This window comes from Onychostruthus taczanowskii, unplaced genomic scaffold (genome assembly GCF_017590055.1).
Source record: "Onychostruthus taczanowskii isolate IOZ18803 unplaced genomic scaffold, ASM1759005v1 scaffold27, whole genome shotgun sequence".
NCBI lineage: Eukaryota > Metazoa > Chordata > Aves > Passeriformes > Passeridae > Onychostruthus > Onychostruthus taczanowskii.
Genome location: NW_024500017.1, coordinates 3,416,223 through 3,444,184, shown reverse-complemented (window position 1 = coordinate 3,444,184; position 27,962 = coordinate 3,416,223). Strand labels below are relative to the sequence as shown.

The 27,962-nt window shown below is 40.2% G+C and overlaps 1 protein-coding gene across 3 annotated transcripts in view; it reads left to right on the top strand.

Moving 5' to 3' along the window:
* The window catches only part of SAMD12 (sterile alpha motif domain containing 12), a 176,265-nt gene that overhangs the window by 54,722 nt on the left and 93,581 nt on the right, over positions 1-27,962 (top strand). The window lies entirely within an intron of this gene.

Genomic DNA, 27,962 nt, shown 5'->3' with positions numbered 1-27,962 from the left:
TGTGCATGGAGGTGTTGGAGTCCACATCCCCAGTTCAAGAAATGTCTGGACACGAAATTTAGTGCTGTATGGTTTCATTGACATGGTGGTGTTGTTTGGCCAAAGTGTGGACTTGATCTTGGAGGTCTTTTCCAACCTCAATGATTCTGTGATTCTAATTGTGTATTTAATCTCTCTCATCCAGTTGGTCTGCAACATCCTGTGTTCCTTCTCTCACCTCTGACTTGCTGTTGCTTCCAGATGCTCTCTGCCAGTTATGCTGTGATTCTAGCTTCTCCATGGTCTCTGGTTTATAATATATATGTAGACAACGAGTCCACTCTTGCATCAAGTTTCTGACAACTGGATTAACCGCATCTGTCGCAGCCCTGTATTCTCCGCCGTGTTCTGTTTCTTCTGCCGAGACTCTAGGCACAGCCCACAGGAATTGGCTGGCTTCTGCAGATGCCCTCTCCCGAATTCCCCCTCTGCGGCTGGGCAAAGCCCCCTGCAGCCCTCGGCACTTCCCTGCAGTCCCTCAGCTCCTCGGCGCTTCGCGCTGCTCCTGGGAAAGAGCCGCGCGGATCCCTTGGGAAAGCCGCGCGGTTTTGCCTTGCACGGCCCGCGAGCCGCCTGCAGGGGGCGCCTCCGCACCGGGAACGGCCCGCGCGGGCCCCGGAGCGTGAGGGAGCCGCGATCCCGGGGCCATCCCGGCGCGATCCGGGGGCGAACCGGAGCAATCCCGGCGTTCGTGCAGCCCCGCGCAGTCGTGACCACTGCATTCGGGAGGGCTGTCCTCACCCGGAGCCTCCCCGCTCCGCTAATGAGCTTGTCAGCGCCTGGTTTGTCATGTCCCTCCTTGATTCTGTTTTTGGAAATAGCCAGCCAGCTGAGGCTTTTGCAGAGAGCAAAGACACTGGGGGAGAAAGGATTTCTTCCTTCTCTACCTCCCCCGTATTACAATAAAAATCAAATCCAAAGCTGTTTTGTTTTTTGGTTTTTTTTCTTTGTCTTTTCTTTTTGGTTGCTGAAGTGCTAAAGCAGCTGCCCTCTACTAGTCGGGGTTTGTCAGAGGAATAACTTTCACTAAAAAGAAGTGCCTCTTGGTGCTCCAGTGGAAATTGTTTGATTTGATGAAGTTAATTGAACAGGTTGAAAGTCTGACAGGGTCCAGGGCAGTGCATCTGACCCCAAGCTTCATCCTTGTTATAGCAGAATGCACAATGCAGGGGGTCACAAATACCTGGCTCTTCAGCAAACATGTAAGGGCCCAGCTCCAGAATTTTCCTGTGGATTCTGTGAAAGGAGCTCTTTTCTTTTTTAAAAAAATTATAAAATAAGGCTGGATTCTGTCCAAGCCCTTACTGCATTGAGGAATTGATTTTCATCCTTTCACCCAGCAAGGATCTGCACACCCTGAAAAGTATTTATCTGATTCCTCAGGTCCTAGTTGTGACCAGCACTGAACTGATGCAGAAGAAGTCTTCCTGTCCTTCTCTGGGCATCCAGACAAATGCTTGCTGCTCAGAAAGAGGAATTGACTGTGAGAAACTTGTGTCTTTTAGTTGATTCTGTTATCTGTGAACCCAAACCCCACACTTAGAGATATGAGCCTACTGACTCAAAACCTTGTGATTGGTCTGAAGCATGTACATGTGGATTTATCTGTGAACCTTTTTAACAAGGTGGACTAAAGACGTAGCTCCTTTAAAAAACCCATGACAGAATACAGTCTTCCCTCCCCTGAGGTTTCATTAATGTTATTGAGCCCCAAAGTACTAATTAGAGGCAAATTCTTGTTATGCAGCAATGAATATTAAGTGTTTGGCCTCAGATAAAACTTGGGGTGTCCTATTCTGTTAGCTTCTTGTTAACTACAGCTACTATCTAACTTAATTCAGTAAATGAGTGCTTTATTTGACAGCTGTGTTGCTGCTGAAAATCGGGTGCTCTGTTCTTCAGAGGCTGCAGTCTGCTGTGGATTTTAGTTTTTCTCTTTAGTCTTGATTTTAGTCTTTTAACCCTTAAAGGACGGGGTAAAAAACCCACAAACAAACCCAAATTTAAAAAAAAAAACAAAAACAAAATCAAAAACAACCAAACCAAAGAAGACCAAAAATGATGTCAAAACATGAGCTCTCCCACAGAAGTTTTCAAAAAAAAAAAAAAACAAAAAAAAAAACAACCAAACCAAAGAAGATCAAAAATGATGTCAAAACATGAGCTGTCCCACAGAAGTTTTCAGAATCTCAAGAGCCTGCAGTCCATCAGGTTATGCAGACCTTACCCTGCTTCCCAGTATTTCTGCTTGAAACATGAGGAATTTGTGCCTGTCAGGTTGGTAAGAGAAGCCTCCAAGTTCCAAAGACAAAAGTGTTGCTTCTTAATCACTGAATAAAAAAACCCAAATGCTGTCCCAAGGGGAATTTGAGGTTTTGTTCAGTTTTGTGAAATGCTGAACAATGATGCCCTTGAGGAAATGTGTATCTTTTGTCAGTGTGCCATGTGATTGAGACAAGCTGTCAATGTAATCCCAGTCCTGTCAGCTGTACTGACAGGGCACCTGCATTGCACAGGGCCTGGTGACATTGTGCTGTGATTACAGGGAGGTCTTTTACTCAAATGTTTGATCCTCAAAAGAAGTTTATGTGTGTAAACCCCAGCCAGTCTCTCTGCAGGTTCTGTTGGGTGCAGGGAATTGCTGAATTGAGATTATTTACCTGTTTGCAGGTCAAAATCACCAGATTCTGTAACTATTTTGGTTAGAAGTGTCCTTTTGAAACCATCTAGTCCAACCCCCTTGCTCAAGCAGGTAAAACTAGAATAGATTGTCCAGGAAGTGTCCAGTTGGGTTTTGGATGTCGGCACAGTTGTTCTATTTAATCAAGGTTTTCCTTGATTACAACTTTGCAGTTGCAATTTTTAATGTTTATTTTGCATATGTTATGTAGACTTTATCTTACGGTACTTGTTCTTGATCTAAATATAGCATCTCAGAACCTGAGGATGGATTAATAAGGTTATTCAAAAAACAGTGCCAAATGTGCAATGATCCCAAATGGCCTATAAGGAAATGCTGCGTGTTCCCAATTTTTGTTGCTGTTTTAAGGTATAAACACTGTCTGGAGAAATGCCAGGAATGTGGCAGTCTGTTATGAACATATCAAACCTATGAAGTACTGCAATCCAATCTGCTGTCAAGCTCTAGTTGAAGTGCCATGCAAAATTGCTCCTGTCCATTGGTTTATGGATGCTTTGTGCATATAGATAAAGCTTGTCATATATTGGCTCATCAGAAACAAACAAAAGACAGCTTGATTGTGATGAATGTCACCTGTAACCATTATCCTAGGCTAATCTACTGCTGAATTTGCTATCCACAGATGTGTGCAGCCCTTTTTTATGTCCCATTAAGCCATATGCAGACCCACATCATAGTGACTCATTCCGACTCTGTCTCATGGAGAAAGCTTCTTTCTGTTAATAAATGATGGTCTGTGATTTTTTTATTACTCTCAACACAAGGAGCTACAGACCTGTTAGCCTCTCACCAGTTCTGCCAAAAGAATGGAACAGTTAATTTGGGCTTCTGTCAACAAAGAATTGCATTGTATAGGTAATACCAGTTATCTTGATGCTCAGCCTGTCAAACTAACCTGGTACATTTTTCTTTCTTTTTTTTTTTTGTTTTTTTTTCCATTGGCGAGGGTACAAGTTGAGTATTTAACAGCTACCATGCAGAATACATGACTTTCTTTGCCCCAAAAGCATACAGCTTAGGATCACATGGCATCTTAATTAAACATGTGCCTTTTAATTCCGTATGCCGCATGCTGGAATGAGGCTGGTTCGTTGACAGATGCCTGAACACAGTAGGGAGACACTAATGAAAAGGGCCTTTATTGGTGTCCCCTGGCTTAGCTGGTTGTGCAGCATCGCTCAGCCTTTCTGTGCTGGTTGCCTAAGTGTAGCAGTTGATGTGGTAGCAAGCAATCAGCAGGGTGTGTTAATGGTACATGTGTGGTATAAACAACCCAGCTAAATGGTTCTGAGAAAATATGTTTTATTGAGCCAAATGTAGCATGGTATATGAGAAATCCCTTTATCCTGCAAGTACAGTCTCTTCTCCCTTGGAAAGCAGGCTGTCAAAGAAAAAAAGGAGTTGGGAGTTAGTGTAGGTAGGCACGTTATATGTACTCTAAATGAAAAGCTAATGGGACTAATGTAATCTCTTGTTATAAAAGTTGAATTGAATAGAAGGGATTGTTGTAATGTACACAGGTCAGGCTGCGTAAATCTGCAGGGATGCTGTGTCCAGTTGTGATGTTTTAATTCTAAGAGTAGCATAGGAGTAGATAGAAGGCAGAGCACAGCCTTTTCTCAAGCCTGGAAGGTGAGCCTTGTGTTGTCACGTTACAGGAGATGAAGCTGCTGAAAGGAAGGTTGATAGGTGACTTGATAACTGGATATAGGGGCTTAGCAGGACAACAGTGTGTGTTCAAAAGCTGAAATTGGAAGCTTGAGTGATTCAGTAATCAGAAAATGAATCCTGGCTTTGCAGGTCATTCAGCAGTGGAAGTACTTATTAGGAAAAAGGGTAGACTTTGACAAATTCAAGTTTTCAAAAGGTGAGAAAGGTGGGTGGAAAAATACATGGTAAGCATGTGTACGTGCAGTACCCAGGCTGCATGGTTACAGGGATCCTTCAGCAGAAGTATCAGCAATCTCTAGATTCCAGTATACTCTGTAGCCTCATTTTGTGAATTTGGGTTGGGGATGATTTGTATTTGCAGTTTTATTTTTCTGCTTCTTGAGAGTCTATGCCTTTAGAAGCCAGCACCCCTCAGAAGCTCCCATGAGCCTTGAATTAGGCACCCAACATAGCAGGAGAAACTAGTTAGCAAAAGTACAGGTAAAACGATCTTTCTGTTCTTTCTGTGCTCTACACAGGTTTTTTACTCCTTGTTCAATCAGTATGTTAGACCAGGTCTAGGGTAAAACATCTGATACACAGGCGTTCACACTTCAGGCTGAATGGGAGCAGTCCTGCATACTCCTGGATATAGCCCTGTTGTAACCATCACGTTTGGAGTAAGTACTTGTACTTAGGGAACTATGTGGTATTTTCCCAACAGCTCTCTCCGTTGTTCGAATCCCTTATATTTTCCTGTGTTTGTCCAGAGCGCAAGCTAGGCTACATACACATACTATGGAAAATCTAAATCTGAGATTTGAAGTTCTTGTCTGTCTTCTCTTTGAATTCCCCTGTGACTTGCATTTTGCAAATATTTCAAATGTGATGTGCAAAGATGATGTCTGTAAACAATCTATTACGCATTTCTTATGAACCCACTTGGATGCTGATGCGTGCTCACATACCTGCCATTCCTTTCATTCTCTTCTTAGGCATCATTTCTGTACAAGTCTGTTAATACCATCTGTTTTCCATGTCTATGTATACATTATTCTTAGAGCAGATAAGCATGTTTTGCTGAAGCTGCATGTGATGCTCTTTTGCTAGGACAGGTACCAGAGCTTGCAGTCTGGTAGGAGACTGACTTCTTGAGCTGTCGCCTGGGAATTTCTTTACATTTGTCACATGAGAAGTGGCTTTGTCCTAAAAAGGATAATGAAAAATAAATATTGAAGACCATTTCTTCTGAAAGCACAACCCTTTGAGTATGTTTTCCAATTCAGTTATATGTGGCCATCAACTAATGTAGCCTGGATCAGATAAACAGAAGGATTTTAGCCATGGAGCTATCTTTGGCCTCCATATGCTACATGCAGTATTACCATACTGTGTTGCTGGGATGGGACTTAGAGCTGCAAAGTGCAGACATCAAATCAATCTGACAGAAAGCAAGGTTCACACTGGCTGTGTTTGTTACATTTTTAGGCAAGAGTATATTCTACTTGTGCAAATGCTCTTGGTTTTTTTTCTGGGTTCACAGCTTCTTTGGCTTTAAATACAGTATATAATCTCAGGGTCTGAGATTTTGTCAAAGCTCTTGAGGGGTTCAGGTTGTGAAATTTGGGTGTTCTCTGATGTCTGTTCAGAACAGTTCAATGACTGTATGCTTCCAGGAGATTTTACTTTGGTGTGTGAATTTTCTTTAACAAAAGCAGAAACAGTTACCTGCTCAGGTCAGAGAATATCATCCATAAAACTGTCCAAGATTTTTTCTTGGTGATAAGGCTAAATCTTAAACTGCTGCATAAATTGTTCAAAGAGAAATGGAATCATCTGAGAGTCTGATTTCCTGGACCTTGTAATTTTACATCTGAACTACTGCAGCATGGCACAGCTTTGCCTGAGCACAGCTCTCAGGCTAGTGAAGGATCACATGGAGTATTCATGAGCAGTCTTCTCTCTGGGCCATGAGCGAGGTGGAGCTTTGAGACAATGGTTTGTGATACTAAAGTGGAGGAATACATTCTTCAATGCATGTGCACCTGCAGACTGCAGCTTCAGCTCAAAATGTTGAACTGCATCTATTCCCACATTGCTCATTATCAGAGCTGAATTCAGTGGAGCTGTCCCTGACTGCTTACAGTGATTACAGATGTAGGTGATGGTTTCCAGTCTTCTACAGGGACCAGTCACCAGAGGACAATGAGGCCTTTATTTTGCCAATGAAATTTCACAGCAACTGGCTGATAGTAGAGGATATATTGAGAGTCTTCTATTTCAGATACTGATTAATGTCCATTTAAAGCACTGGAAATTTGGGATCTAACTGGGACCTCCTGGTGGTTTTTTGTCCTGGACTTAGGGGTTTTTTTCTTTTGTTTTGAGACTTTTTGTCCTTCTTTTGAATGATATTCCTTTCCAGTAGTGGGAACCTTTAGAAGTACAGGCACGACAGTTCTCTATTGTATCCAGCTCCACAAAGGCACTACCTGGCTTGGATGACTCTGTCCCTAAGCCTGGGGCTGGAGCATGCACAGTCTCTTGAAATGACTCTTTGAGTGGGTCTGTTGAGTGGTTGCAGACTGAAATGCTTTGAAGGTTCTAACATGAGCAAATTTACATTGATCTTGTGCTGAAGACAGCGCATTGGCACAAAGGCTTACTATCACGTTGTACTTTCTAGTTAGAAACTGTGGGGTATTTTTCTTCTTCCCAACAGTTACTTAATTCTTTTAACTGAACTGCAAGTATTTTCCCCGACCTTGTATTGAAAATCATTGAAATTTTGGTAACAATAATTAAGCCTAAAAAATCAGTTTGATACAAATAACTGACATGGAAATTTTCAGCCTCAGTGGTTGAAGTTCAGCAACACTTGATGATTATGAAAGGTGTCAAGCAGCTATAATCATAGTCATCGACACCTGTGCTGTATGTGTGTACCAAAACATGTACTTGGTCTCCTTTGTAAGGAATATATGTAATGGCTCATTGTTGTAAGTCTTTCTATTTGGCTGCATTGCACATTTCTGTTCTGTAAAGGGAATGTGTGTTTAGAGAGACTTGCTATTCTGTGGATCAAATGTATACTTTTATGGAAGCTTTCACTTTCTTCTCATTTTGCTTTATTTAACAATAAGTTTTTCAAACTAGAAATGCACTATCATTCATTAAGTAGAAAATAATTAGCAATAAATTGTATTTCTTATGCATAATATGTTGTGTATGCAGTTTCTGTGTGTAATGATTTTCATGGATTCTCTCTCAAAGCTAAGTGTACATGGTTTTCAAATCTGTTCCATATGCATCTTTAAAGCAGTGACGTAGCTGTAGGTATGAGTATGCTACATCAGGCTGAGGATGCATCTAGAGTAGAATCCTCTCTGTGCAAAGGTAATGCTTAGGAAGGAGTGTGAGTATGGGGCAAGCATATTTCCTCCTAATACCCTCCTGCCTTCCAACAGTTTGAACACATTATTCTTTGAACACATAGCCTGAATCTCTGTGGTAACAGGTATGACTAAAGGACATGGAACCTGAAAGCTTACATTTCCTGATTGCTGAGATCTGAGCAGTGCAGCTTTAACAGTAACTTTGTGTGTGCTGGTGGTGGTGTGTTTTGTACTAGAAGAGAGGAGTATTTAAAGATGCAAGGGAGTAATAAGAGTAATAAAAAAAAATTTGAACAAAACACAAAAACAAACAAAAACCCACCAGACTGATGAATTAGAAAACTGTGTGCCCCTTGAGCTTGTTGTTTTTATTGATATTTAGTTAGTATTTTAGTTTAAAATTTTATTTTCTGGATGAGTTGATGGCACATATACTGTTACATCCAGAAAATTTCCCCCAATGAGCAGAAAATGCAACCAAAATGCTGCTGTGAGTCTCCTTCACTTCTCACACATGATCCAGGTTTGTGGTGCATGATTCATGCAATAATTTTGGTTGTGAGAGTCCCTTAAAAGTCATCCCATAAGGATCCCAAAAGTCCAACCCCCTGTGCCATGGCCAGGGACACCTTCAATTAGATCAGGTTGGTCAAAGCCCTGTCCCTTGACCTTGAATGTTTCCAGGAATGGGGCACTCTACAGCCTCTCTGGGAAACCTGTTCCACTACCCTCACTGAAAAAATGTCCTCCTTATATCTAGTCTGAGTCTATCCTCCTTTAAGTTAAAAACAGGCCTTACTAAAAAGTTTGACCCTGTCTTTCTTACAGGCCCCCTTTAAGTACTGAAAGGCAGTAATAAGGTCTCCCTGGAGCCTTCTCTTCCACAGGCTGAGCAACCACAGATTGAGATATTTCTGTCAGCGTTGATGGAAGTTAGCTTTGAAGAACTTGCAGTATTTACTTACAGATCCCTACTGCTGCAATACAGTTCTGACCTTCAGAGACACCACTTCTGAAGAGCTCACAGAGCCTTTTTATTTTGTTGAATATGATGAATGATGCCTGGCTTTCATTTCCCTGACAGACTGTTTATTTTCACCAGGTGTGCTTCAGGGCTGACTCTCTGTTTGTTTGTTTTTCTTCTTTATTAGAGAGATACTGTAATTGTTATTTTACTGACAACTAACTATCTGAGCATTTATTGCTCATTCTGGAATGCCAGATGTCAGAATACATCTTACAGAAAGAAGATGGAAACTTTATCTCTTTTTAGTCATAGTAGTCTTGAAAATATAAGGCAAAGGAGAATATGGCTTTTTTACATTCCATCTGAGTGAATCCTTCAGTAGTAAGCAACTATTTGCATACTCTTTATGTAAGCAAGCTCTAGCTAAACAGCATCCACTAAATCTTGTGCAGTCTATTGCTGACTTGCAAGAATTGCTGGGAACTGTTACACCAATATGATCATCCATCTGGCAGAAAAACGCTGTAGACTGCAGTGCCATTAACACTTTTGTATAGCAAAAGCTTTGATGTGCTGGATCCATTCTGTACCTCCATGAATTACCCACAGTAAAAGAACAGTATGAACAATTGTAGTCTGAAACACTCTCTTGTACAAACCTGCAGTTATAATTGGTAGTGAGAGACTGTTGGAATCAGTATCTTTCAATGCTATCTCTCAAAAATATGTTAAAATGATTAAACAGATTTCCCAAAGAATTTGGGGACTTGCTAATACTAGACCAATATGTGATTTTTAAAAAAAACCCAAGCATGCAGCTTGCTGGTTTTCAATATTTAATGGCTTTCTTGAGTGCAGAAAAATGAATTTGCCAAATTTCACCTTGGACCAAAATCATAGCTAGAATATTGAACTTGTTTTGTTCAGCTACGAGTCATGTAATTGTCCTCTGTAGGAGGTTATTGAGAAGTCCTTAAACTGATTGCAATTGCAGTGGCCCAACATGGACCACTAAATTACAAACAATTTACTTTAACTCAACTTCAAATTGTTTAGCACTAGCAAGCCCTGTGACTAAACTTTGAGTGATATCTGGTTGTCAGCCCACATTGGAAATGGATTAACTTGGACGTGGGTTGGATTTGCCCTCCACAGAGTAGGTGTGGATGCCCTTGTGTCCTCTTGCAATACTTGCAAGCATACTAAGTGTTCTGAGTAGCTCCTTATAACTCATACAGCCAGTAATGCAGTAGCTCAGTGCAGACTGATGTGCCCTTTCCTGCACCAGGGGCATCAAGGCAGGATTTCATCTCCAGTTTTAAATATTGGTGTACGACTGTGACCATCCCATGCAATTCAGGTTTGTGGGGAGATAACATGTCTTTGTGCTTACTGGCCCCAGTCATGCCTCAAGCAACTGTATTGTGGTCATGTACTGGAAATGCTCAGTGTAATTGATCCCTGGAGAGGGAACTTTATCTTTGCCAGGTGTCAGGCAGAAGTTTGACAAAGCCGTAAAGTCAGGAGTCAGGCAGGTTTCGAACAAGGAGGCATCCAGGGCCCTCTGCCTTTGTTAAATGGAGTAGCTGTGGTCACACTGTATTGACTATTGCCTCTCAACAGTACAGTGAGAGGTGTGATGCTCTGACTTAAAATTCTTCTGCATCTCTTGTTAGAGGTGCCATATTACTTTCAAACCTTGTGGTAGTGTGAATAATATAACTCTTATGCAAACCTATGTGCTGCTGCAATGTGGAGTCATAGAAATCTTATGCCCAAGTTAGAACAAGAAAAGCCTGGACTGCAGCTCTCTACCTCAACCAATAACAATTCTGATTCCTGTAAGTATTTAAGACTGTGTAGAAATAGAACTTAATGGAAGGAGAAATTATGTGCTTAGAGCCTTCCTGCCACACCACTGCTGGACTGAATGTACCATTCAGAGGTGATGCAAATTCTTTATTCTTCTTTTAGGGTGATATGAAAGCTCAGAAGACTTACACTTGTCTTTCCACTGTGTGGGTTTTTACCACAGTCCAAAAATAATAATAAAGCATAAAAAATAACAATATCACCTGATTGAAAGATTCTTAAGAAAGGTACTAGAGACAGCTCGTGTGTTTTTTTCATTGTAGAATCAGTGTGGGAAGATAGAAATGTAACTAATAGAGAAATAATTTAGCCTCCTTAAGCAAATGCTGTTCTAGATTTGGACAGATCTTAGGACTCTGCAATAAAAATGGTTTAATGTGAACAACTATTGAGGTTTTAGTATTAAAAATAAGAAATAATATCCTGACCTGTTATTGTATTTGTCATTTGATGGTTTTATACTCCTTTCTTTCTGTTTTGAAGCACAACTGTCATAATATCCAAGCAGGCCCTATAACAAAACAGAGAAGAATTATGTGAAAGTAACATAAAATTTGTACATAACAGTTCATTAAAATTGAAGCTGTACAATATGAATGAGAGCGTGAATGTCTCAGTTATGAGTAACACTTTGTATGAGTTCACAGTCAGGAAGGTAAGTGTTGTCCTGGTTTTGGCTGGGATAAAGTTAATTTTCTTTTTAGTCACTGGTGCATTGCTATGATTTGGTTTCAGTGTGAGGGTAATGTTGGTAACACACTGATGTTTTGGTTGTTGCTTAGCAATGCTTGCCCAGAGTCAAGGACTTTTGAGGGTCTCAAGCTCTGCCTCTGAGGATTTGCACAATAAGATGGGAGGGAGCATGGCCAGGACAACCATGGGATATTCCATACCATAGAACATCATGCCCAGTATATAAAGTGAGGAAATTGGCAGGAGGGGCCAGTTGCTGCTGGGGAATGAGGTGGGTGTCAGTCAGTGAGTGGGGGGCAACTGCAGTGAGCATCACCCAGTTTCCCATTACAATTATTATCATCAATAATAGTAGTAGTATATTTTACTATCATTAGTACTATTATATTTTACTTTGTTTAAATGATTAAATTATTCTTGTCTAAAGCTATGAGGCTTTTTCCTTTCCCTGCCATTCCACAGCTGTGTGGTCCTGAGCTGCTAGCTGGGGTTAAACCATGACAGTGTATATGAAGCAACATTTTACTTTATCACACAAGTAAAATTTCTTATCTAAGAACATGGATTTCCCATTAACCCCTCCTGGATTTGAAATAGCAGTCTCTCTCTCTCTCTCTCTTTTTAAAATCACTTCATTTCATAGTGCCTGTTTCATGTAACTGAGATAATCTGATACTGCATGTTGAAGTGCAGCTCTCTCTCGCTTTCAGAAAACTCTTGATTGCATTGCTGAAGTCAGCCATAGCAAGAAACATTTCTATGTTAAGAGTCTGGTTAGCTGCTCTCTAAAAAGCCATTTCCCTTGATTGTTCTGGGACTTCTTGAGGCAGACTTGAATTGATTCTCTTTTCTGGGCAAGGGTTCAATGGAAGGTTTTGCAAACTTGGGTGTGCATTGAATGCCTGGCAGTCCCAAAGTGCTGCAAGTCCATACTGATCTCAGGAGATGTTCCTCTCTCTGTAGATGCAAATGTTCTTCTTGTCAGCATGTCTGTGGGTGTAAGTCAGGATCTTTATAAAGTTCCAGCATTGTGGTACACTGTAACCTTTTTCATCACCTCTCCAGGTGATCAGAGTGTTGCTTTAAAGTTTGATTAAAATATCTGTGGTGAATCTAAAAACTTTCAGTGGAAAGTGCCAATGTTTCTTATAAACAGCTTTGTACCATTCAGGAACACTGAGAGAACAAACCATTAGGAGCTGTCTTTGTATTGACCACTTTTGTGACAGCAGAGTAGTTTTATTGTCTCTTACAGCAGTCCTGTAGCAGGTTTGCTGTTACCCAGCCACTCTGTAACAGGAGGAGGCTCTTGGCTAGCAAAGAGGAGGTGCTTTCAGTACTGGGCAAGTTACTTAGCAGAAGGCGTTCAGTCTGCGGAGTTGTAGGAAGGTGATTAACTTTGATCATATAGTGTTTATCCCAAGTCTGGAATGATATCCCAATAATTACTGTGCTTAAGTAAAATCCAAAACCTGGTGACTGTCTCTAGAAGTAACAGATTTTTGTCAGTCTTCCTTTCCCACATCTCTTATTGCCCTTGCTGTAAAGCTGTTCCTGTGGAGACTGTGCCAGTGATCTAATTGTACTCACAGGTGGGAGGAAACCAGTGGCATTTTTTTCAGGTGTCCTGACAGTGCTGGCTTAGAGGTCAGGATTGCAGAAGACATTATTAAGGGTGTTCCAAGAATTATGAGTGAACTGACATAGGCACATCCTACAACTATAATTAATGGTCCCTGTGAATCAGGCAGAATATATGTGTAAAAATCCTTGACAGCTCTTCTGACTTGTGCAATGTGATATGCAGCATGTTGCCCTTCAGAAGTAATCCAAAATTGGACCTGACATTACTGCTTTTTGGGCTCTTTTCACACATTGTCTCTTACAGGACTTCACAGAAGTAGCATTCCTTGAAGAAATGTGTTTCTTTCCTCAAACACAGTATCCCAGTCATTTATACCTCTTCTCTCTCTCCTTGTCATTTCCGGTATTTGAAAATGTTGGAATAACTTTCTCTTAAGACCTGAAACAAGGCCTAAAGCCAGCAGAACCCTTAAAATGCTTAGAAGTGAAAATTAAATCTAAATAAAATTTCCATTGTCATTAAAAACTTAACCAGACATCTCTTTTCCATTGCTTTTCATCATTTTCACTGTTGAGAGAACCAAGGCATTAAAAAGTTTAGAACGGGTAGGAAGCACAGATAAAAAAACAGCAGAGGAAATCCTTTCCAGCTGCTCTGGCTTGTGCCAATGGACACATAGAATTCACAAGGAAGGTGGTAATTTTGTCTGTCCTCTGACTTCTGATTTCTGAGAAACCAGTTTATACTTGTATTTTCAGGAAGAGTGAATGAATCCTGGAAGTCTTCTTGTCTTTTAAGACCTTATGCAGCAGATGTACTGTGTTAGTAGAGCTGGTTGGGTTTTGACAAGAGAACTTCTGGCTCTATAATGTTGCCATGTTGATGTCAGTGGTGTTTCTCAAACATCATTTGACACTAAGGCTAATAGTAAGCAATTGCAACAACTTGTGCCCATGTTGCTAGGGGTTCTTACTCTTAAGGATAGGATGGTTGTGTTATGCCATCTGTGGAAAACAACCCCCAGTCTCTGCTCATTCCTGAAATATACCTGGAAGTTTCTGAGTAACTGTTAGGTGGCCCAGGTCAGTATCATCTCATGAAATCTCAGGGATGATTTGATAGTACAAACAACTGAGTTCCAGCAGCTGAACATTGGTGGCAGTGGTTAATTTAATGGTGTGGACAGCAGTGGAGAATGGATGTTCTTGGAACCAGATGTAGTCCTTTTTTCAAAATGGGTGACATCAGGTGACCTTCAAAGGGCTGAAAAATACCACATTTTACAAGCCTAGTAGGCTCCATCCTTCTGCCCTTCTAACCTTGCTACTTACAGCATTTTCTTTAGAGAAATCCAATGTCTGGATGCTGAGGGATACTGCAAGTGGTGTACACTTGTATCTAAACAGTTTTGATGGTAGGTAGGTATTCTTTCACCTGACTCCTTGGTTTGCACATTTCAATTGAATACATCAATATACAAATTATGTAAGACTCTCATATTCAGTACCTGCTAGTTGTGCCCTTGCTAACTCTCTTGAAGTTCAGGCTGCCTGATTTGCTTTTCTGTACCTTCAGAGAATAGACTCACAGTCACTGTGGTTAGAAGGGACTCTGAAGATCATCCTGTCCAACCTCCTGCTCAAAGCAGGGCCCACTGGAGCAGATTGTCCAAAGCAGTGTCCTGTCAGCTGTACCTCCAAGAATGGAAACTCAGCAACTTTTCTGAACATTTGTTCCAGTGTTCAAGTACACTCAAAAAAGGTGCTTTACAATTAAATGGAATTCCCTTTGTTTCAATTTGTGGCCATTGTCTCTTTATTCCTTCTTCTGTTAGGTGTTTACACGTGTTGGAAAGCTCCCCCTGAGCCTTCTCTTTTCCTGTGTGAGTAATCTCAACTCTTTCAGCCTTTCCTTACCTTATAAATGCCCCAATCTATTAATCATCTTTGTGGTCTTTTGTTGGACTTGCTCCAGTATGTCTATGTCTGTCTTGTACTGGGGATTCTAGAACAAGACAAAGTATTCCAGGTGCGGCCTCACCAGGGTCAGGTAGAAGCAAAGGATCATGTCCTCGGACCTGCTGGAAATGCTGTGTCCTACTGCTGCCCAGGAAAGTGTAGAATTCTCAGTAACCAGGGTTCCAACAGCTGATCTTCTTGGCTGAAAGGGCACATTTCTGGCTTACATTCAACTTGGTATTCACTAGGATCCTTGGTCTTTTCTTGCTCAGTGAATAACAACAATATTTCTTAGACCATTATGAATGGATCTTCCGTGATCTGATCCTCATCATTTAAGTAGAACGTGGCTGCTGAGTGCAGATACAAGGTTCTGAGGTCATGACTGGGAGTACCCATGTCTTGCTCTGTGTTGCAGAAAGAATCTTGGCTTGCCCATCTTCAAAGGTCATCAGAAAATTGCTTGGGAGCAGACAAGAAATAACTTCATTTAAATCAGCTTCTTATGCAACTGTGCCAAAGGATTTGTAATTGAAACTTCTATAGAAGATCCTACATTCCATCCAGCTGATTTAATTCAGGCGTATTTACAGGAATTCATACTGTCAGTGCTCACATATCGCTTAACCAGGGAAGCTTTGTAGTCTGAGAAAACTGCAGAAGAGAACTTCATTCAGTGGGAAGGAAACAGAAAAAAGCTGGTGAGGAAAACCAACCAAAATGGGTATCACAAAGGTGACTCAAAGGAGAACATTACAAAGAAATATAAGTGAATTGAGTGAAAAGTATTTACATATCTAGATATTTGACTTAGAATTTTAATTATGCACTGGAAGATTAAGTTAATAATTTCTTAGTATCTGTTTTTACTTTTTTGGTTTATATTGCTGCTATTCCGCTCTTGATATCTGAATATTGTTACTTGCTGGAGTTTCACAAGACATGTGTCTACAACCCAGGAGAGAGAGTTAAGCCTAAATGTTTATTTATAACATAGAAACAAGAAATTGTCTTTTTTGCATAATCAAAATCACATTTGAAACTAACCCTAAAATGATTCGGCTTTTTTACTGAAGACTGAGTGCAAGCTAATGAATGGAGATGAAGATAAACAATTTAGTACTTGACTGAGGATTCAATTTGTGGCTCAGTACTCAAAAAACATTCTCTAGACTCTTGAGGTTTAGGAAAGTTTTGCCGGGCTGAAAATTATGTTTTCCTTCTGTCTTTTCTTTGTGTGTGTGTGTGTAAACCAGTGGAAAAATTATTTTACATATTTGTGTCTGAGCACTGATAGGAGTGACAGCACCTTCATTCAACCTGTCGGAATAGTCCCTCTCTGCATCAGTAAAGCATCTTGCCCTGCACTTAACCAGTGTGTCATTGGCTCCTAGTGCATATTCTGTGAGTAAAAGAACTGTGCTTAAACCCTGTGACATCTGCTCAGGGTGTGTGAGGGTGAGATCTGCTCATCTGCTGGGTAAGGTTTAGTCTGCAGTGTCACTGTAGGAAATCTCCGTGATTATAGTTTCCAGTCTTTTCCTCTATATAAATTATTACAGGGAAATTGCCAATAAGGGTTATAATATGTTCACTAGCCACAGTTGTTGCTTTCTCTCTAATCTGATTTTATAGGTTGATTAGTGTTTGTTCAACTCAGTGCCTCAGTGCGTCTTTAAAGAAAGACTTAAAGGTGGATCGTGTCATGCATTCAAATGTGTCCCCTCCATATATTCTTTCTAAAAACAAGGTATAACTGAAGATTCATACATAATACAGTGATTTAGTGTTTGCTGTTCTGTCTGAAAGGAAAAATTTAATTTATAGTAGAAAGAAAACCCACTGAAGCTATCAGAAAGCCAATGTAATATAAAGCAGAAAAACACCCCATATTACCTGAGGATTGGGAGTTTACTGGTACTTGTTTGACTTATATAAATTTCCTTGTCTTCCTTTTACTCTTTCCCATGCTTTTTTCCCAAGGTCTTTTTGAATGCTGGATCTCATGCAGAGATAAAGAGCCCTCCACTGCTGCTGCCTCCCTCTTGTACAGACCCCAATAACCTGAGCTCCTCTGAACAGTCTCTTCCAAAACCTCCATTTCAAGACCACAAGGACCTGAAAATCACCAATTTCACTGCTAGGTGGCTCTGATTGTGAATTAGCTTTATCTTTTAACTAGTGTTTCATTTTAATTAGTTTGGGTTTACCTTGCAGCACTCTTTTCTTGTTTTGCCCCTTCCTGCTAAATCAAATAATATTGGAAATGGCAGAATTCTTCTGCCGTTTTAAAATGTTGGTGAAATTCCTCTCACAAGCAGCTCCAAGTATTGCTATTGTCACTGGAAGCCATCCACTGACCTTAGGCTCAGCTGTAGCTAAAATTAGCCAATTTTGTTTTTGTTAATTAGTTGCTAAATTACCAGCTTTTGGATAATGAGAGACTGTTTTGTCCCAGGCTCTTTTTTAGACATCTGCTGCTGAACAGCCAGAGTGAGTGACACACACAGATCCCATTATGCCTAACTCAGGTCCTAGGTGTGCTGCTCTGGATTGAAAAGTGAACTCCTGAATTATCATCCAGAATAGTCCCTTTTGTGGTTTCTGAAAAAGCCTGAAGGCACCTGAACATCTTATTTCCCTTTTTATTTTAGCCATGAATTTACCTCAGTGCCTGCAGCTGATTCTTTATGTGCGCCCAAAATTGTCCCAGTCTGAGCAGAAAACGAGAAGGGAAAAGAAGTCTGGCTTCCCCTTCAGACCCACGGCTTTCAAATCCTGCCTCCAAACTATTCACCTGCCAGGGCAGTTGGCCCTTTCTCCAGCATGTAGGAAAGGGAGGGCTGGAGTGGGTTCTCTGTGTCTGGTCTTGGAAAGAGGCTGGGAGTTGACAGAGGTTGGAGCCCTTGCACCCTGCACAGAGATTCCCAAGTGCATCACAGGAAGGTCAGTGCAGCCTCACCTCCACAGGACCTGGGCCAGCCCCCTGCCTGGAGCAGGAACTCGGCACGTTCTGCTGGAAGTTTGAAGATGAGCTGTCTCCATCTTTTTGGAAGATGGAGAAGCTCCCTTGTTCATAGCTATAGCAGTTATTTTTATAAAAAAGGTCCCACAACATTTTCCTGCATTTTGTAGTGGAAAACAAGCTTTTATTTTTGCTTGGGAGAGTGAGACCCAGAGCTAGAGCCAGGGGCTGGGATGCATGTTCCATTTGGGCCACAGTGCTGGGCTGCAGCCTCTGGTAAGGCTCCTGCACATTAGTGTTGTATCATTTTTATTAATATTATTGTTGAGCCAGATTCTGGAGGTACAGAATACAGAGTTTAAAAAATAAGGTCTGGATTCTGTTATGGGGATGAGTTGCTTAAAAACTAGCTACAATAATTTGTTGCTTAGGTATCTGGGTTTTTTTCTGATCCAAAACTACTGTCTCACAGTGTTCTACAGGTCAAGTGTAACTATTAAATAGGAGGAATAGACCAGCCAAATAAAATCCTTATGTCCTGGTTCTCCTTAGAGCTACAGTAATAAAAACTGGAAGAAATGCAAAGTTTGGTGTACTACTGTGCCAGCACTGCAGCAACAGATTAGTGCCTATGTCTGTAAGACTGAGACTCTGCATATAATTGAGTAGAGGTAACTTTTGCAAATGGAAAATTATTTTTCCCTAGGTTATAAAATGGGCAGCATAGTTAGTTCAAGGCATATCAGAGGTGATGTGTGCCATCTGACAGGTGCTAGGCTTCTAATTAAAGCCCCCAAAGAGAAATGCTAGAGCAAAACATACATCTGGAGAGATGTGGCTCGTTCCTCCTTCAGGTTAGGAGAGTTGAAGCAGTCTACAGTGCTTAACCTATTAGCATGTTGCTTTTAATTTTCCATTTTTATTAGTATGAATTATTAACCACATGAATATTAACAAAAAACCTTTCTCAATTTCATTTTTATTTTAAAAAATGAAGGATTAAGCTGGTATGGGTGTGGAAGAAAGCATCACTGCAAGCTGCTTGGAGATAACAATGTGGAACAGGAGAGAGCTAGGGATACAGACTAGGAAATGTTTTAATACTGTATGTACCTCAGCACAGGGATATTAAACCTTATTTTAATATTTAATCAAATTTTAATTTTTCTCTTTTTCTTTTAAACAAAGCAGTGATTGGAAAATCTTATTAGAAAATGTAAGTTCTCACATTCCGGTGTGCTGGAGCTTTGATGGCCCACAGACCTTCCGCAATGCAGTACAGTAAGCTGTCTGCTCACATTATGTCGGATCTCCTTGCTTCCCACAAGTTTGGCATTAAAAGAAACTCAGAAAATGAATTAAACATGTTTGGAATGCTTCTTCTTTGTGTAGGTTTTTGCCTAAATGCTGTGTGGCAGTTAGAGTAATCAGGAGGAAGAAGGGATGGCTTTTCCCAGCAGAATGAGTCAGATGGTCCCCAAGATCTCCTTCCAAGGCGTGACTGTGGTGGGTTGATCTTCACTCCACACCAGCTGCCCCCAAGTCTCTCCTCTCCTCTCCTCTCCTCTCCTCTCCTCAGCAAGGCGGGGGAAGAAAAGATGGAAAAAACCTTGTAGGCTCAGAAACAGGCAGTTTACTAAAATAAAATGTGACGCTCAAGCAAAGGAAAAACTCCAAAGATTTAATTCTCTACATCCCATCAGGAAGTAACGTCTGATGACTTCCTGGGAAGCAGGACTTCAGCACATGTAGTGGTTGCTCTGGAAGGCAAACATTGTGAAATAATGAATGTACTCCCTTCCTCTTCCTATTTCTTAACTTTTATGTCTGAGCATATGTCATGTGGTATGGAATATCACTTTTCTCAGTTTGTGTCAGCTGTCCTGGTTATGTCCTCTCCCAGGATTTTGCCCATCCCAAGCTTCCTGATGTCAGGGGAAATGTTGGAAAGACAGCCTGGATGCTGTGGGAGGGAGCACTACTCAGCAGTAGCCAAAACACTGTGTTCTCAGTGACTTCCCAGCTGCTGCTACAAAGCACAGGCTCTGAGGGCTGCTGAGAGGAAAACGAGCTCTGCCTCAGCCAGACCCAACACTTGAAAACAATGAAGGATTTTGCTTATAAACTTATTGTCTTCTGTGTGATTTCAGCGATTTCTCAGTTCCACTTGGGTTAGTCACTTCAAGAATGAGTGTTGGGGTCTTGTTGGTGTGTATGTTTGTTTATGGTTATTTTTCTTGTGATAATAAATGACCCCTTTTTTCTGCAAAAAATCTGATTTTTGTAAGGTCCGCCATTAGGAGTTACAGCAAAAGTTCTTGTTTGAGTTTGCTTTAAAGACTTCAGTCAATTCTAATGCTTTTCAAATTGTCTTTCCCTTTCCAAATCTGTTCTGTGTAGACGTTGTACATTACAATATAGGAATGTATGTTTACTCCTGAATAAATTAACAAGACTCTTGCCAGCAAGAATGATCTAATGTGATTTAAAAAAAAATAATAAAGAAATGGGATATATAGTGCATAATGTGATGCACAGGGAGCAACATTATATTAACTAGGAATTGAAGAACTGCGTGTCCTGCTGATGCTGAACAAAACCAAACGTGTTGGCATTCACTCACTCCATCATGACTAGGAAAGACCTTGGGGATGTTTATTTGAATAGGAGGACCATAAATCTAGCACACAGGTACCAACAAACAATAGTCCTACGGTTTTTTCTTTAAAAATACGATGTGCAATATAATAAAAGCTCATTACTATTTGTCAGTATTATGTCTATATATAGCTGTAGATAATATATAATTATGTATGTTCAGGAAGTAGGGTGGCAGATGTATATACAACAAACACTGTTGATTTATAGACTGCCTGCTAAAGGTTTACATTTATCCTTAATTTACTTTGTGGGTCCTATTGGGTCCTTCCTGAGAGCACTAAAAATGGTTGTCTCACATTTTACAGTATGCTTGAAAAGTGCTGTAACATGATTTGTGCCTCAATTTATATTTCAGAAGGGAATTCAAGTTATTACTATTTCCTCCTATTAAAGTCATCAGGTGCTGAATATGTTCATCTGAAAAACAGGACCATCTAACAGTCTTTTACTCAAGACTTGTAAGAAATCAATATAGTTCCCATCAGTACAGTAAATTACCAACAGAGCCACTTCCAGTAATCATGATGCACTTTCTCTTATTAACCCATTCCCTTCTCTGTATTGAGATTTATATTCTAATATTGTCTTAGAATAAAGATATTTTTGAATATATCTGTAAATCATTAGACACTAGAGTAATTAATTCATTAATTTCAAAGAATTTTATAACTAAGGCTCTTATGTATCTCTAGCAGTTCTGTTTAAGACCTTCATTGATGATCTGGACAAAAGGATTGAGGGCATTCTTGGTAGGTGTGCAGACAACACCAAGTTGGGTGGGAGTGCTGATCTGCTGGAGGGCAGGAGGGCTCTACAGAGAGATCTGGACATGCTGAGTTGATGGTCCAAGCCCAGATGTATGGTTCAACAAGACAAAGAGCCAGATCCTGCACATGGATTAGAACAACCCTGCAGAGAAGATTTATATTAGGAAAAATTTCTTCACAAAAAGGTTTGTCAAGCCCTGGAATGGGCTGCCTAGAGAAGTGGTGGAGTCATCATCCCTGGAGGTATTTAAAAGGCATGTGGCTGTGCCTCTTAGGGCATGGTCTTGACAGTGCTGAGTTAGCAGTTGATCTGAAAGGTTTTTTCCAGCCTAAATGATTCTATGGTATAAGGATGTGTGATCCCATGAAGTATGCTATTAAATACTTCCTTGGAAATACGTGGGTAAGTCAAGGAGCAGGAATTGCTTGTTTTATTTATGGGAGGAGTTGGGAGTCAGGAGAATTTCATTTCTGGAGGATTGTTGTGTTCAGCTAATTTTCAAGGTACCTGAACTCTTTTGAGCTACTTGGCTGGAAGTATCCACCAGGGACAAAGAAGCATACTTTTAAATTGCAGTTCCTAAATTGAATATTCCAGATCCATGCTCTGTTAAGTCTCTGTCTTTCAGTATTCTTACATGACTTCACCATTGCCATAGGTTTTTTGGTTTTGTTCAGTAGCATAAATCCAGTGTGGTTATGTCTGAGCTGATGGGTGTGCCTGAGCCTGTGTCAGGAGCACAGCAGCCTAGAAGAGAGTGGCCTGGGGAGAAGAAGCTGGGGACAGCTACCTGGGAGATATCCTTGGGAAGAGGCAGGAAGACTGAGTGTCAGAAAGCCATCTCCTGACTTGAAATTTCAGAGCCCATCATTGAACAGGAGATACATAGCTCAAAGGACTGTATAGAATTAAGAGAATAGAAAATGACAGTGGCATATGATAGAATATAGAGGGAATTGGGAAAGGCAGCACTAAGGTGAGAGGAAGTTACATTAAAGTAAGTAATCTGAATTAAATAGCTTCACAGATGCAACAGTGACATCTTAGTAAGTTTGTGAGAAACAAATTTAGGAAGAAAGCCACGTTTTGGTTGTTGCTAGTTTTATATTTGATAATGCAGCTAAGTTAAAGATTCTGTTGAGTTACTTTTCTTTTATATTCTGTTCATGCTTGTGGTTCGGAAGTGTGGAGGAAGGATGGGGTGGTGCAAGAAAACTCTGACCTGAGAAGGGCTTTATGGAAAGAAACATATTTTATTGTAGATTTATTGGCAGAAATAAAAATAGTCATCACTTCGTCTTGTCAGAACTATAAACAGACATCATGCTGAAACAAGGGATGCAGAAAATATTCAAAAAGTGCCTTTGTTTGCATAGCTGCTTCTTTGAGTTTGATCAGGTGTTTATTGACCAATATGACAGTGTTTTCTTTGAGAAACTCTATTATAGAACGGGTGTCTTCCAGATCCAGCAAATAATGAGTGAGAAAGAGAATCATCTTTGATGGTGCTAACAAATAAAAGCAGTTCCAAAGCTAGTTTGATACATAAGCAAATTGATAAGTGAGCCTTCCTATGGTTTCCTGTGCTTCCCCTGGAGACATACTGGGGTCATGGGTTTCTTCCATTCATGTGTCTTACCAGAAGGTAATTCCTATGGTCCCATGGAGGTTTACTGATTTTGTTAACAGGATGAGAAAGTACAAGAATACTGGCTCAGTTGTTGGAGAACTTCCTCAGCGGGAGATCTTTCATATTCTTCAAGGTTAAATAGTCTTCTCCTGGTCCCTATCATTAGAAACTATTGTTCCTTCTTTTTTATTTCTGTACCAGAATACTTTGTGTCTCCTGTCTATTTAAGCTGGTCCCAGCTGAGATTTTTTCATCACATCAGAAGTACTAGTAGGTACTAGTAGCAATTTTGGGAGCTGCTTAGGCTGGCAGCTGCCTTTATGATAGCAGGTAGATCAATAAGGTGTTTGTTGCTATGGTAAGTCTGATGAAAAATTAATCCATTTTTACATTTAAAGCAAGTAAGTCTTCCCTGATTAGTGATAGATATCTGAAGAGGGACAAAGAGGATGGTAATACAAGTTGCAGTTTACCAAGAGTCTGCATTAGTCTTAGGGCTAAAATGATGAGTAAGACAAATTAGATCTAGCTGCCATTGCAGGCAGAGCTGTAGATTTGCCACAAGGCATTGATGACAAAGTGTCTGATGTGTCTGGTTGACTATAGTGATGAGACAGGCAAAGAAGGAGAGACAGGGTCATAAATTCTCATGGGAAAATCAGAAAATGTAGGACTGTAGAAGATCTGATAGGTTATCCAGAAAAGCATCATGAAGTCATACCAAGTTTGCTCTGAAAATTTGATTGATTTCTGGTTTGTGCTGTTTCTTTTAAAAGATATTTCTGAACTCAGCATCTTCAGTTGTATTCACATCCATTTATTCTCTTTTCAAATCAGTTCCCTAATATAGTCAGGGATTATATGTATTATATATATTATATATATAGTGTATATATTCAGTCTAATAGTTCTTCTGTTTTCCCAGAAGAACTGCTGTCATGAGGCTAGTCTCATTCTGTAGATGACTGTTCTTTTTCTTGCCTCCTTGCATAGTTTTGCCATTCCTCACTATGAAATCATAGCCTCTTTCTCTGCCCATTCTTGTTTGCATTCTTTCCTGAGTATATGATGAGAGTTTTATACTCTTATCTCACCACCACCTGAACAATGATATTTATGCCTGTGTCTCTTGTCATGGAAATTTCTTACATGATATGTCCAAGGCAGTCAAGAGCAGCCAACAATCAGCCTGTTTAAGCAAGAGGAAAGCTGTGATCAGACTATTTCAAGTAAACACAAAAGCACCACATTTGAAAAACTAGAGGAACACACTATTACGTATTAACGAAGAATAAAATGGCATTTGCAGCATTTAGGTATAAACTTGAAATTTTTTTCATCTTATATAATTCAGGGGCTTAGTGAATCTCATTTTCCTGTTTTTTCAGATTTTGCAAGTAAGTAAACTGAACATCTTGTCTTGACAACCAGGTATACCTTTCATACTGTACTTGGATGACAAGGTCACCTGTCTTGGCCATATTTTACACCATCATTTGTTCCCACTAGTGGTTTATCATTTTCATCAGCTTTAAATTATTCACAGTTTTTGTCAGGGTTTTGTGTCAGATCAGCTTCTTACTAGCTATCTGCTCTTGTTTCCCCTGTATTTTTTCAGTTCTTTCCACATGTTAAATAAGCCCTTTCTTACCTGTCCCTTTGCCTGCATTGCAAGTGTTCTTTCAAGGCTTCTTGTGTGGTGTCCCTCTGTGTGTCTGTAAACTGGCACTTGGGGGAAGAGCAGTAGGATATAGCAGTGCAGGGAGGGCTGAGCATTTCTGACTAGGTACAGCAGTCTGTGCTGCCTTGCTTGCTCAAGGGCCAATGCCAGCCTCATTGGACCAGTGCTTATACTCATGCTAATGTTCTGTGGCATGCAATGTTTCTCCCTCCATTCAGATTTTCATCTAATCCCAGCTTGATTCAATGAGATCTGTAGCAGCTAAGTCATATTAGAAAAAATTAGGCCATCAATCTATTATTAAGCTGGAAAGTGTTTTATATTTTGTGTTTGCCCTCAGGCTAGCTCAGAACATTCCATGGCTGATCTGCCCTGAGTATGAGAGGGCTGGGGTTTAGGTGTTAAAAGATGTGTACAGGTACTGAGGGAGTTGTGGAGTTTTGTTTAAAACATTTGGTTTCCAGCCTTGCAACTAGCCTGAACCAAGGTCTAGGTGTTTGTCACTGGGACCTTTATGGTTCTCTTAGTTTAGGTGCTTTCAAAAAAAATGGCCTGTTTGAAAAAAATGTACCTGCTGGGCAGGTAGCTCCTATATCTAAGAGGTAATGTCTGTTCTGTAGTGTTGGGAAATTTTCCTGCAATGGTAGTTAAGTTCATTCTGCTTGTGTCTGAGCAAAGATCAATGTATACTCTTAGAAAATGTATAGAGTAGATCAGTGTATACTCTTAGAAATGTTCTGCTTTTGATAATATATCTGCACTCTCTGAAAATTAAAAATCTACCCCCAATTTTTACTGTATAGCTGTCTCTCTGTTTAACCATGTTACTTGATAAAATGGCCATCTTTTGTGTACTCTTATTAATTTCCCTTGTTAATCTTAGCTTTTTAAAAGAAAATAGGTATTTAGATCAAGATCCTTCAAGCCAGTTATTTCACAGAACAGATGATGCTGGAAGGCACCTCTGGCAGTCATCTACTCAAAGCAGGGACAAGTGCAGCTCAGGACCTTGTCAAACAGATTTTGAATGCTTCCAAAAACAGAGACTCCACAAGTTCTCTGGACAGTTGGTCTCCATGTTCAATAACACAGAGTTCTTAGCACGAAATGATTACTCTTTCAGATATGTGTAATACGGGAAGTAAGATGGGGAAGCATCCAAAATCATTAGCTGATTGTCAGGATCTTGGCCTCAGTGACTGACAGGCTTTAGTGACTGGTCCAGGCACTAAAAATATCTTTTCAAAGGCATGATTTTGTGTCAGAATGAAAATTATTCCACTTGTGGCTTGGGTGTTGTTGTTCTAAGTGTTGAGGGGGAAGAAGGTATGGGGAGGATTGAATTTTCACAATCAGGTCCCTCAGGGTGTTCTTGAAATGCCACATTTGGATGTTTGCTTTCTCATCTCATCACTGCCTCAACATGTCACTTTGGATTTGGTGCAAGAAAGAGTTAATTTAAGGCAATTTGTGCAAGCTGCTACAGAGAGTATGAGTCAATAGCATCGTGCTTTGAGCCTAAGCCGCAGAAGAACTGACATGCCAAGAGTTGAAAAGGGACATCTCTGTTTTGTGCACACTCAACTTCCAAAGGCAGTGGCTGGGGTAGAAAAACGATTTGAATGTGAACTAAAGAGTTGCCCAGAGGAAGGAGAGAGTAATGACTGTATCTGTGGCCAAAAAGAGGTGGAGGGCACTGGATGAGATGCATGGCCTCTGTCTGTCCTTTCATATTACTGTTGCTGCCTCCTGCCCTAAGATGACATCTGTGTTGGCACTCTTTAAACTGATGTCTTGTATTTTTATTTGCTTTCAGTTGCTAATTTGACATTGCAGACCATACTCTTGAATTGCTGTACATCCTTTATAAATAGCTTTAAGATGTTTTAGTGTGATAAGACAATATAAAAATTGAAGTCATTATTGCTGCCTTTTTCACCAGGAGAATTGGGCAGCTAGCATTGATCTGCAAGAGACTTAATTTCCATAGTTTGTTATTACATTAACCCTTAGAATTCTTCTTGTTTGTGATTTCAAACAAAGGTTTCCTAGTCAAAAGGTCATCCTTTGTAACATGTAGTGTTTGAGAGACACAGAAGGGCTGAAAATCTATGAATGCTGTCATTTTTATCTGATCAATAACATCTTGCTTTATTAATAGTAATATCCCAGTATTTTACATTGTGTCATATCAAGATCCTAAGGAACTGCTTGTGAGTGAAATCTAGCAGTTTGTCAAAGGCATGCTGCTAACTCCTTGGTTTGGGGCAGATATTCTGTGCCACTTTAAATTTTTGGCATTTATCTTCAATTTTTAAATTAAAATAATTATAAAAATTCTCTACTCCTTGCTATTTTGCAAGAAAAGACGTTGAATAAGGGCCTTATCTTGCTGTGTTGAGTAACACTTTCTAATGAGCTAAATTGTACCATTCATCCAAAAGCCACAGTAATGGTAGCACAGAGGCTGCTGTGTTGCAGAGGGAATAACTTGCTCTTTGCTATCTTCTTCTGGTTTCAGAATAAGTCATGAGAAGTCAAAGAAGGGATTTTTCATAATTAAAAAACAGAGGAGAACCTGTTTAAAAAGTTGAACCTGTTTAAAAAAGTGAACCAAACATGTCATTTTCAAGGTAGTATCAATGTAGCTCCAGTTTGACTTGTTTTTATTGGCAAAGGCACCTTTAGATAGCAAATGTATATAGTGGGAATCAGGAGTCAGTAGGGGCTGCACAACACTCCTCCCTGTACTACCTCACAGCAGTAGGGAAGACCAAAGAAAGTTAGTTCTCATTTTCTTCCTAGGGTAAAATTCTGCTTGATGCTTTGGTTCTCTGCTTGGTTCAAATACTTCCTCACTGTTGGCCCAGCCAGTGTACAGCCTTGCTCCTTTTTATTTATAGCATAGCCATGCCCAAAAGATGGAGTCAGAGTTCCACTAGCAAAATCGGGAAAATGTAGATGGCTTGATTTTTTTAACATCTACAATCTACCTGGGGCTGTGTTTCAACATTAACCTAATACTAAAGATTAATCACAAACTGGGAGTGAAAGCCTGCAAAGACCGTAGGCAAATGTTTTTTATAGTTGGACAAAATATTTTTCGGGAGTGATTTAGATATAATTGATAGATATCTCTGGGGGTTTTTTCCTAATTTTCTGTGATAGTTGGCTGTTAACAGGAATTTGGAAGGCTGAACCATGACGTACAGAACCATCCTGGGAAATGGTGCTGCTAAACTATAGACATATCTGAATTGCAACAGTATTCATCCTTGATATATCTTAAATTGATTTAATTTGTAAAACCCACAGTCACTGGTTTTCACTCATTTCTTGACATGATGTTTGAAAATAGGTGGGAGTCTGTTTAGGCACCTATGTCAGTTGTAGACTT